Source organism: Alligator mississippiensis, chromosome 3 (genome assembly GCF_030867095.1).
Source record: "Alligator mississippiensis isolate rAllMis1 chromosome 3, rAllMis1, whole genome shotgun sequence".
Classification (NCBI taxonomy): domain Eukaryota; kingdom Metazoa; phylum Chordata; order Crocodylia; family Alligatoridae; genus Alligator; species Alligator mississippiensis.
The window spans coordinates 273832825-273842957 of record NC_081826.1 but is presented as its reverse complement, the minus strand read 5'-3'; positions in this window follow the sequence as shown (position 1 = coordinate 273842957).

The window sequence follows — 10133 nt, the reverse complement described above, 5'->3', positions numbered from 1 at the left end:
ATTAGTCAAGTTTCACAAATGTATGACCCTCTAGACACATCTGAATAAGTACCAGGTTATCCACTGTGATAAGTGCAAGTAATACCCACCATGCTTTTTTGGATAAATAATACAAGTTCTATAGTGACTACTCTGCTTATCATTTTGGGCTTTGACAGCTTGAAAATATGCCTAAGTTACCTGAACAATACATGTATTTAATTATTTGTTTGTTTGTTTTTATTGAAATATCTCTAGACCCTCCAATTTGACATGACTTCAGCTCACAGTTTGGGAATCTACATCATTTTATGAAGTAAAATCCTACAATCATTTCTTTATCTTAGAAGGTTAGGTCATTTCATGATCACTTAACTCCTTTCTTACCTTTTTTGTGAATACGATACCTGTGAAAGATGCTATAATCATAGCACCATTTGGCCAAAGAATAGTGGCAGAATATTCTTCACATTGCCATGCCAATCTCTCTCAGTCCTAACTGAAAGGGACCAAATTCTAAGAGCGTGAGGGTAAATCATTCTTCATTTGCATTTTATCAGGATTGCACAGTTCCCATAGTTGTTCTCATTGTGACGTGCACATTTGAAACTTCAGCCAGCCAAGCATGGTGCATTATTGACTTCTAGTTACTGTCTGAAATGCATTTTAGCCAAAGATCTAGAAGGACAGGGCAAGGACACACATTGTTATCCTCTCAAGTATCATAGAGACAAATGGTATTATCTTTGAGCTAAAGCTTCTCCATGAGAGTATAGTTTTATGTGATATGCCATGGGTTAGCTGTATTGGTGAGATCAGATAATGCAATGTCTAGGAAATGTTCTCAACATAGCTGATGTCAAGTCGAAATTTCCTCAGTTGGTGGTTTTGAATAGAACGTTGCTTGAAACAGATGGAAGCAGCAATAACAGATTTGATAACACATTGTATTTCAACAGGGCCTGTCATCCAAAAATCCTAAAACACTTACAAACATTAATTAAACTTCATGAAATCCTTATGAGATAGGTATGGTAAATATAACTATATCACTGTTCGGAGAGGAATCACTGAATGTTAAGTGACTTGCCAAAAGTCATGTAGTAACCTACAGCCTAAACTAGGAATAGAACTCTCCAACCTCTGCTTTAAATCATTACACTGCATTAGGTCATAAGTCAATGGAACTGTAAATGAACTCACAGCAACCCTAGCACAAATTGAAATGCTGCCTTAACATCTTTGTCAGCATATCAAGAGCCAACAATGTCAACCCCATTGAAACTTACCAGAGGATTTGATGTTGGAGCAGTTGGACTCAATAAGGCAAATAATTTATACTTGATGTGGCTTTATCGGAATGGGGTCTCCAGCTGGTGGAGTCCCAAATAGACATTTATAACACATTTGTTTAGAGAGTGGGAGAATCGCCTCTTGGAGAAGTCAGCTGAGTATTCAGGGTTGACTTTGATGCTTTTCATGAGACTGGCATGTCTAGTTCATAAACACATGCACTACTGTTGATATATGACAGCCATATTTATGCTCTGCTGGTTGTATTTGACCAATTATTTTAATTTCTTCAGAGACACTAGCGATGAAAGAGAAACATGAATGCAGGATGTTGCAAATACCAAAAATTCCTTTTGCAGGCCATGCAAAAGCATTACAGATGTACAGTAACATATGCAACACAATAAGATCATGTGTCAGGAAACCTTATGCATAAGACAGTTCTTTCTGATGAAAATCTGACATTTTAGGAAGGAGATAAATGCAGCATAGCAAAGATATCCTGTCAGCGTATCAGTGAGGACCATATGCCACTGTTCTTATTCACACTATTAATCCCTTCCATGGAAATCAATAATCTGAATTCTGATCCATTCTTGTTTTATGCCACGGTACATGTAATGCAAAGCAGGAGTCAAGTTTGCTAAACTACCAAGTTAGGAATTCTTGCAGAAGAAGGAATCTCTGGTTAGTATCAGACACACTATAGCAACAGCAGGGAATGGCCAAAAACAAGGATTGAAGCTGACATGTTACTATATTCTAGTTGTTTTTGGCTGCCCCAACACCATCTTGTAATCATGTCCAGTTCAGACAAAAGTCAGAGTAGTCTACAGGCTGCTTAAAGCTTACACCAAAGACTGCCCTGTTCCCTGGCTCCATTGAATGCAGATATAGTCTTCATTTTTATGGCACTAATATTGTGAAAACACTTTGCAGGCACAGGCTTTAGCAACAACCTGCATAGGACTCTATAATATTCCCTAATATGGTGGGTGCAATATGTCTTTTCTCTACTACAAGACTGGGTAATTTCACAGAGGTCCCAGTATAACATTTCATATCAGTGATCCTCTCTCATCTTTAGAATCACAAAGTTTGGTTCCTGGTTTATTTTCCCTTCCTTTATAAAAATGCAATAAAAACAGTTTTCAAATGTTTAATCTCTTTGTTCATAAACAAAAAAGTCATATCAGTATTAAATAGAAAATATGGCAGCCCATTAATCTTTATAGCAGACCGTCCTTGGCTAGCTCAGGGAGTATGAACATTACACAGTCTTTTCTAATGTAATGAGCTCTCCTCCGTCACAGGTTTAGCATCATTAGCCTTGGAGGAGTAGTGTGCTCTGGATAATAGGGAATTGTGGAGCTCTGAAGAACTGGGTTTTATTTCCAGGTGTGCCACTGATTTGTTAGGTTTCCTAAGGGGAGTGACTTCCCCTCTGTGTATGATTTCTCTCCTGCCCCTTGTCCTTTAGACTCTCTCCTTGGGATAGGGACTGCCTCTCCACATATAAATATCTACATCTATACCTATGTATGTGTGTATGGGGGTCCCAGTTTTCTTTGATAATACCTATAATTCCTAATACAACTAATCATTATATCTTCATGTAACAGGGAACCCTAGCCCTTCTGGGCCTGGAGAACTGGTGCAGAAGAGGTTAATAGCTGGGCCAGGCCAACTAGTAAGCTGACTGGAAGGGGCAGGACTATAAGAACCCAGGGCAGAACAGCAGTAGGGAAGCAGGCAGCTGAAGAGGAGGGAGTGCATCCCAAAGCTCCAGGGAGAGGCTTGGCAAGTGGTCCAAAAGTTGGAAGAGGGGACTGTGGAAACCCTGAGAGGCAGCAGATACCCCAGAAGCCAACGGATGGGATCCGAAACACGAACCTGGCATAAACGTAAGATGACATGATCACATGTTTTTTTTATTATTATTTTATTGAGGGCTGTTATTGCACCTGGATGGGACTGTCCATATTTCTTTTGGTTGTGGAGAACTGGAGGTTTGGGAAAGGCTATTAAGGGACAGAGGCGGCCTCATTTTGGGGACCTTCTATGGAGTGGGTACCCCAGTGCCAGTGAGGGTGTGGCTTTTGGGGGCACAGACCCTGGCACCAGTGAGGGCCCAGCTTTTGGGGGGACACAAACCCTGGTACTTGAAGGACTGTCTTAAAAAGGCCAGGGAGGTCTAGTGCACCAGAGTGCAGTTGTATTTTGTCTCTTGTTTATTTTTTTCACTTGGACTAGCAGAGGCAGGCCTAGGTTTTGAACCCACAACCCTCTGGTTGTGGGGCCAAGCTGCCATGCCTCTGGGCCAGGGACCGTGAGACTCTGTAAAGGAGCAGGAAAGGGGGCCACGAGCCTCCAGGTACTGGAAGGAAAAAAAAAAGCTAGAGCCTCGGAGTCAAGCCCTGTTTAGTGGGTTCAGACGGGGAGGTCTAGCCAGAGAAAACAGGGGTCAAGCCTTAATAGGAGAGACCCCAACATACCCAAAATAATAGGCAGTCTCTCGGTCAAAAAAACCAACAAAACCTCCATCAAGACGTGGCAGACGATATTAGGGCAGGACTGAAGAATTACAAAGCAGGCCCCAAGGGCGCCCCACGTAAGGCGCGGATAACCAGAAAGATGGCGCTGGGGAAGGTGACCTGTTAGAGTGGTGCATTGGCCAGGAAAATTCTCAAGGTAATGTGTACCTTGCGACGATGGTTTACCCCAATAAGAGAAAGAACCCTTGGGTCCAAGATGGAACAGACCCACAGCTCGGACGGAAGGGCACAACAACTGAGGCAGGAGCTCAGGTGCCAGGTGGTCCAGGGCCAGCAGACACAGTCAGAAAGACAACCGGCATTGAGAGAGAAGATGGTGAGGGACAGACAGACAAACACAGCTGCCCCCGTGGGCACCTGTGGGTATGGTGCAAGGGTTTATCCAGAACCTGGAGAGGAACTGACGGTGCTGATGGTAGATGTTAAGCTTGAGGGACGGAAAATACAAGCTATGTTAGACTCTGGTTCGTTGCATACGATAGTGTGGAGAAACGTCTTACTAAGAGGAGACAGAGAAGTGACAGGCCCACTCATCATTCGATGTTTGTGCGGGGAGGCGCAAATACGAGACCGAGTGTGGGTCACCCTGCAAGTAGGTGAGAAAGTGCGCTGAATGCTGGTTGGGGTGGTGGAGCACTTACCCTACCCAATGATACTGGGATGGGACTGGCCTGAACTCCTGGCAGTCATAGATCAGGCATAAAGCTGGAGAGAGATAAAGAGAAATGAAGGCACCCCACGGCATTACCCTAGTCACCCAAGGGGGAAAGCCTCAGGGGAGAGCCCAGGGGCAAGAAAAGGACCCAATGGGAAACCACCTGGAGCAGGGAAAAGATGGTGTGAGGCCATGAGGTCTGAGGTGGCCCTTGGGGATGATCTTATAAAGGAAGCATTCGCCAGTAAGCCTGAGCTACCGCCCTCCAAAGAGGAAGCATAGCAGGAGGTGGACGGGACACATGTGTGGGAGGATGGACATTTCCACCTGGAACAGAGCAGAGAGGAAGGATTTCGATATGCCTTCCAGGAGCACCTAGCTCAATGGAATGGGGAAGTGCTGAGACCTGAGCTGATGCAGACCACCCCGAGATCTGAGGTGAGGAACGATTTGTTATATGGAGTGGAGCGAGGCAAACATGGGGAAGAGGAGGTGGTACAACTACTGGTGCCTCAGCGATACCAAAAGGCTCTACTGAAAGTGGCACATGAACTTCCTATGGGTGGATATCTGGGGTGAGACAAGACCGAGGCTCACATTAGGGGAAGGTTCTTTTGGCCAGGGTTAGTACAGGAAGTGGCCAAATACTGAGCTTCTTGCCCTGTGTGCCAAAAAGTAAACCCTAGTTGCCCTCCAAGGGCCCCATTAGTACCACTACCATTGGTGGAAGTTCCCTTTGAGTGGGTGACCCTAGATATTGTGGGGCCATTGCCAAAAAGCAGTGCAGGACATCAATTTATTTTGGTCCTCTGGACTACGCAACAAGGTATCCAGAGGCGGTACCTATGCGGATGGTATCCACCACTAAGGTGGTAGAAGAATTATTAAAGATATTCTCCAGAACAGGGCTCCTGAAAGAAGTGTTGACAGACCAAGGGACTAACTTTACATCGCGTGTGTTTGGGGGGGTAAGAAAAACTCTGGGAATCAGACACGTAAGGACCGTGGTATATCACCCCCAAATGGACAGACTAGTTGAGCAGTTCAACCGGACCTTGAAACAAATGCTGAAAAAATTCATGGTAGAGAGCCCCCAGAAGTGGGACCAGATGCTGCCGCCCTTCTTGTTCGCAATACGGGAGGTACCCCAGGACTCGACCAGCTTTTCCCCCTTCGAACTGTTGTATGGATGACAACCAAGGGGAATCCTTGATTTGGTTAAAGAAAGCTGGGAAGAACAACAAAGCAAAGACCAGAACCTAGTTCAATATGTGTTGCAACTGAGAGAACATCTGGAATCAGCATGAAGGGAAGCTCTGGGAAATCTGAGGGAGGCCCAAGAGCGACAAGCAACCCAGTACAATCGAGGGGCTCGAGAGAGGAAATTCGAATTAGTAGACTGCGTACTGGTTCTTTTACCGGATCAGGAAAGTAAGCTTCTAGCACACTGGCAAGGCCCTTATAAAATAATATGCCAAACAGGGCCTGTGGATTATGAGGTATATCAACCTGATAAGCAAAAGAAAAAACGGATTCATCATATTAACATGCTGAAGCCATGGCAAGAACGAGAATGCCTGTACTTGGCCCCCCCACCAGATGAACCCGAACTGGGACCCTCCCTGCGGGAAATAAAAGGGGGTAGTGAAGTGGAAGTAGCTTCCAGACTCTCAGAAGAACAGAGATGGCAGGCAAGGGAGCTAGTGAGGGACTATAGAGATGTGTTCCAAGAAGTCCCCGGGGAGGCTCGGGTTGCGATACATAGAATAAGGACCCCTCCGGGCCAAGCGATCAGCAAGAACTGGAGGTGAATCCCTCAACAACTCCAAGGCCCAATAAAAGAGGAACTTAAGATGATGCTAGAGAAGGGCATAATATAAGAATCCCATAGTGAGTGGTGCAACCCCATTGTGGCAGTGCCAAAGGCAGATGGGCAGATTAGGCTTTGTATTGATTTCCGAAAAGTAAATGCGGTGGCCAAGTTCGATACATATCCAATGCCAAGGGTCGATGAAATGGTGGAGAACATAGGGCAAGCCAGCTATATCTCCATGTTGGATCTAACAAAGGGCTACTGGCAGATCGCCTTAGCACCCAAGGGCCAAGAAAAGACCGCCTTTGCCACCCCATGGGGCCTATTTCATTTTCGACGTATGCCATTCAGTTTACATGGAGCTGCCGCAACATTTCAATGGTTAATGGACAGAGTCCTGGCTCTGCATATGGGGTACGCTGCAGCATACATAGATGACATTATTGTGTATACCCCAGATTGGCCAGGGCACTTAACAGCACTGTAGGCAGTATTATGGGACTTAAGAAAGGTTGGATTGACCACCAACCCAAAAAAATGTATAATTGGAAAAGAAGAAACATGGTATCTGGGTTTCCAGGTAGGCAGTAGGAAAGTACGACCATTGTTGGGTAAGGTGGAGGCAATAAGGGAGTATTGAACTCTGCGGACAAAGAGGCAAGTGAGGGCCTTTTTGGGGATGGCGAATTATTATAGGAAATTCATCCCTCATTTTGCAGAGTTAGTAGTGCCTTTAACCAAAATGGTAAGGGTAGCAGCACCAAACAAAGTGAGATGGACACCAGAAGCAGAAGCAGCATTTCAAAAGGTGAGGGATGCGCTGTGTACACAGCCCCTGCTATATACACCAGACTTCACTAAATCATTTGTGGTGTTGACCGATGCTTTCAACCAGGTTATCGGTGCAGTGTTCAGCCAAATGGAGGGAGGAGAAGAACGGCCAATAACATATGTCAGTAGAAAGTTACACCCTCCAGAATGAAATTATGCTACCTTACAAAAGAAATGCTTGGCGATCAAGTGGGCCATAGAGACGCTCCTATGTTATTTGTTAGGTCAGAAATTCACATTAATCACAGACCATGGTCCGCTGCAATGGCTACAGAGTATGGAAACCGACAACGCTAGGCTGATGAGATGGGCCCTCAGTCTTCAGCCATGCTGCTTTGAAGTGGCACATCATCCTGGGACTAAGAATGTATATGCGGATTTTTTGTCAAGACAGTATAAAGAGGACAAGGATCCTGAACAAAAAGGAAGACCCCAGACAAAGGAGAAGTGAGGGGGTGTAACAGGAAACCCTAGCCCTGTCACTAGAAAGCCGGCCTGCCCCTTTAAGGCCTGAACCTTCTGGGCCTGGAGAACTGGTGCGGAAGAGGTTAATAGCTGGGCTGGGCCAACTAGTCAGCTGACTGGAAGGGGCAGGACTATAAGAACCCAGGACCAGGGAGTGTTGGGCTCCATAAGGGAGTAGGAAAGGGGGCCACGAGCCTCCAGGTACTGGAAGGAAAAAAAAGCTAGAGCCTCTCAGTCAAGCCCTGCTTAGTGGGTTCAGATGGGGAGGTCTAGCCAGAGAAAACAGGGGTCAAGCCTTAATAGGAGAGACCCCAACATACCCAAAATTATAGGCAGTCTCCTGGTCAAAAAACCCCCCAAAAACAAAAAAACCCCCAAAACTCCATCAAGACGTGGCAGATGAGATTAGGGCGGGACCGAAGAATTACAAAGCAGGCCCCAAAGGCACCCCATGTAAGGTGCAGATAACTAGAAAGATGGTGCCAGGGATGGCAACCTGTTACACTTCATAAATAAAAAATAAGGTAACAGGCTTGATTCTATTTCTGAATGCAGCCACTCTGTGCTGCACTAGTGGTGTAAGAGGACTATAAAAAGTACAATGGTTATGCATACACATTCTCCTCCCTCTACTGACTGCAGTGGGAACATTTTAAGTGCTTAAGATATTTGAAAATTAAGTAGACAGCTGGGTATGCATTTGAAAGTCTAATATCAGACTCATATTATTGAAAAAATAGGGTTTGTCCCCCTAGTGTTTTATATCAAGAAATTAAGGAACAAGATTCCCTTTTGATACAGAAACATACAGAACATACAGAAAACCATCGCCTGTGATGTCAGCAGAAACAGAGGTTAGTAGCCCCTTTTCATGCCTACATTCCCATGATTGCTTAAACATACATGTGGACACCTATTTTTTAAATATTTATATTTATAAATTATTTATAAATATATTTATGTTTATAATTTGTTGTCCATGTAACTATCCTCAGTAGTACAGTCCAGTACAATTATCTCACGAAGTTCAACAAAGCTCTCCCATTTTAAAATAGCAGGAAAGGAATAAAATGCTTCCATAAGCTTGCCTTCAATCAATAGATCAGTGTAGTAGATTACTTATGATGATTTTTACATACATTTCTTATTAGACAAAAGACCTTTTTATATTCTTGTAGTATGCACTACAGTCACAGCCAGGAAAAAAAATGCTGTCTTGCATATGGATTAGTTAATATTCTTGTGATCCTTTTGTATTGTTTCACTCACCTATTTAGGGGCTTACATGCATGGTCTGGTCCTAATGATGTGTAAGGCACTGAGATGCAGATGTCCTCATATACACTTTATAAGTCTCCATGTTGCCTTAACATCTATCATTCCTTTAGCAAGATATTTAGTCCACTTCTTCATTCCATCTCATTTCTCTGCTGTGTAAAGAAGTCAGGTAGAAAAAAAAATCCCGCACTAGGAAGTCAAGTGGAAAAAACAGCTTGTCAAGTTTCTTATTGCTGATGCTCTTATCAGTTAGTTACCTTTGATGCAGGGGCTTATTAATGCACAGGCTCACAGGGCCTGGGCCAAGGGGGCCCTGCTATTCAGTGGCCTCCTGGGAAAAATCTCTAACAGCTCAGTGGTTCAGCACAGAGCTGTGTGGGTTGCTGTACAGGGCAACGGCAGTGGTGGCATCAGCAAGGCACATGGCAGAGGCTAGGGGTGCATCCTCCCGCCCAGCAACCACCAGCACCAGAGCAGGTCCCCAGGGTGGGGATAGGGGGTGATGGGTGGATGTGGGGGGCAGGTGGATGGGAAGCCTCCAGCATCTGCCTTCCTATCTCTTTGGGCAGCCACAGCTCTTGGCTATTCCTTGCTGGTCTCTCACCCCTCAGGGGAAGGAAAAAGAAAAAACCCTCTCCTGGAGGGTGCTAGGACTCTGCAGAGGGACGGCAGCAGGGCTGCATTTGCTCTCCCCGCACTTCCAAGATGACCTGGGTGGAATTTGTTGGCAAAGATGGAGCGGGGCTATGGCCTGGTCTAGCCCAGAGCTCAAAGGGGGCAAGAGGAGCCTTCAGGAAGGCAGAGGGAGGATGTTTTCATTAGGGCTGTATGAAATGGCACCGTTCCGTCTCGCCTTGAGGTCTGACAGAACAGCGTTCTGTTTCAAATTTCATTTTGGTTCAAAACAGCTGTTCTGTTTTGTTCCCTCAAAACAGAGAGGCTGTTTCGACACTGTTTCAATGTTTCGCTGGGGATGGGAAGTCAGCGCAGCTGGCTATTGTTATTGCTTTCCCTTTCTTTCTTATTGTTAAGAAATTCTTGTTTTCTATTTGACACCTCTATTATTTCATTATTGTTTTCTCCTAATACACTGGGAAAACCAAGTTAGGCATCCTAACCAGCACTGCTGGGCAATTTGGCTAACCTCACCCTTCTGTTCACCCCCTTTCTGGGCTGCAAGAAAGTGGGATTTAATGCCTTCTTAAATCTGGCCCTCAACAAAGGCTGCAACAGCAGAAGCTCTGACAAGCTCTCAGGAGCCTAC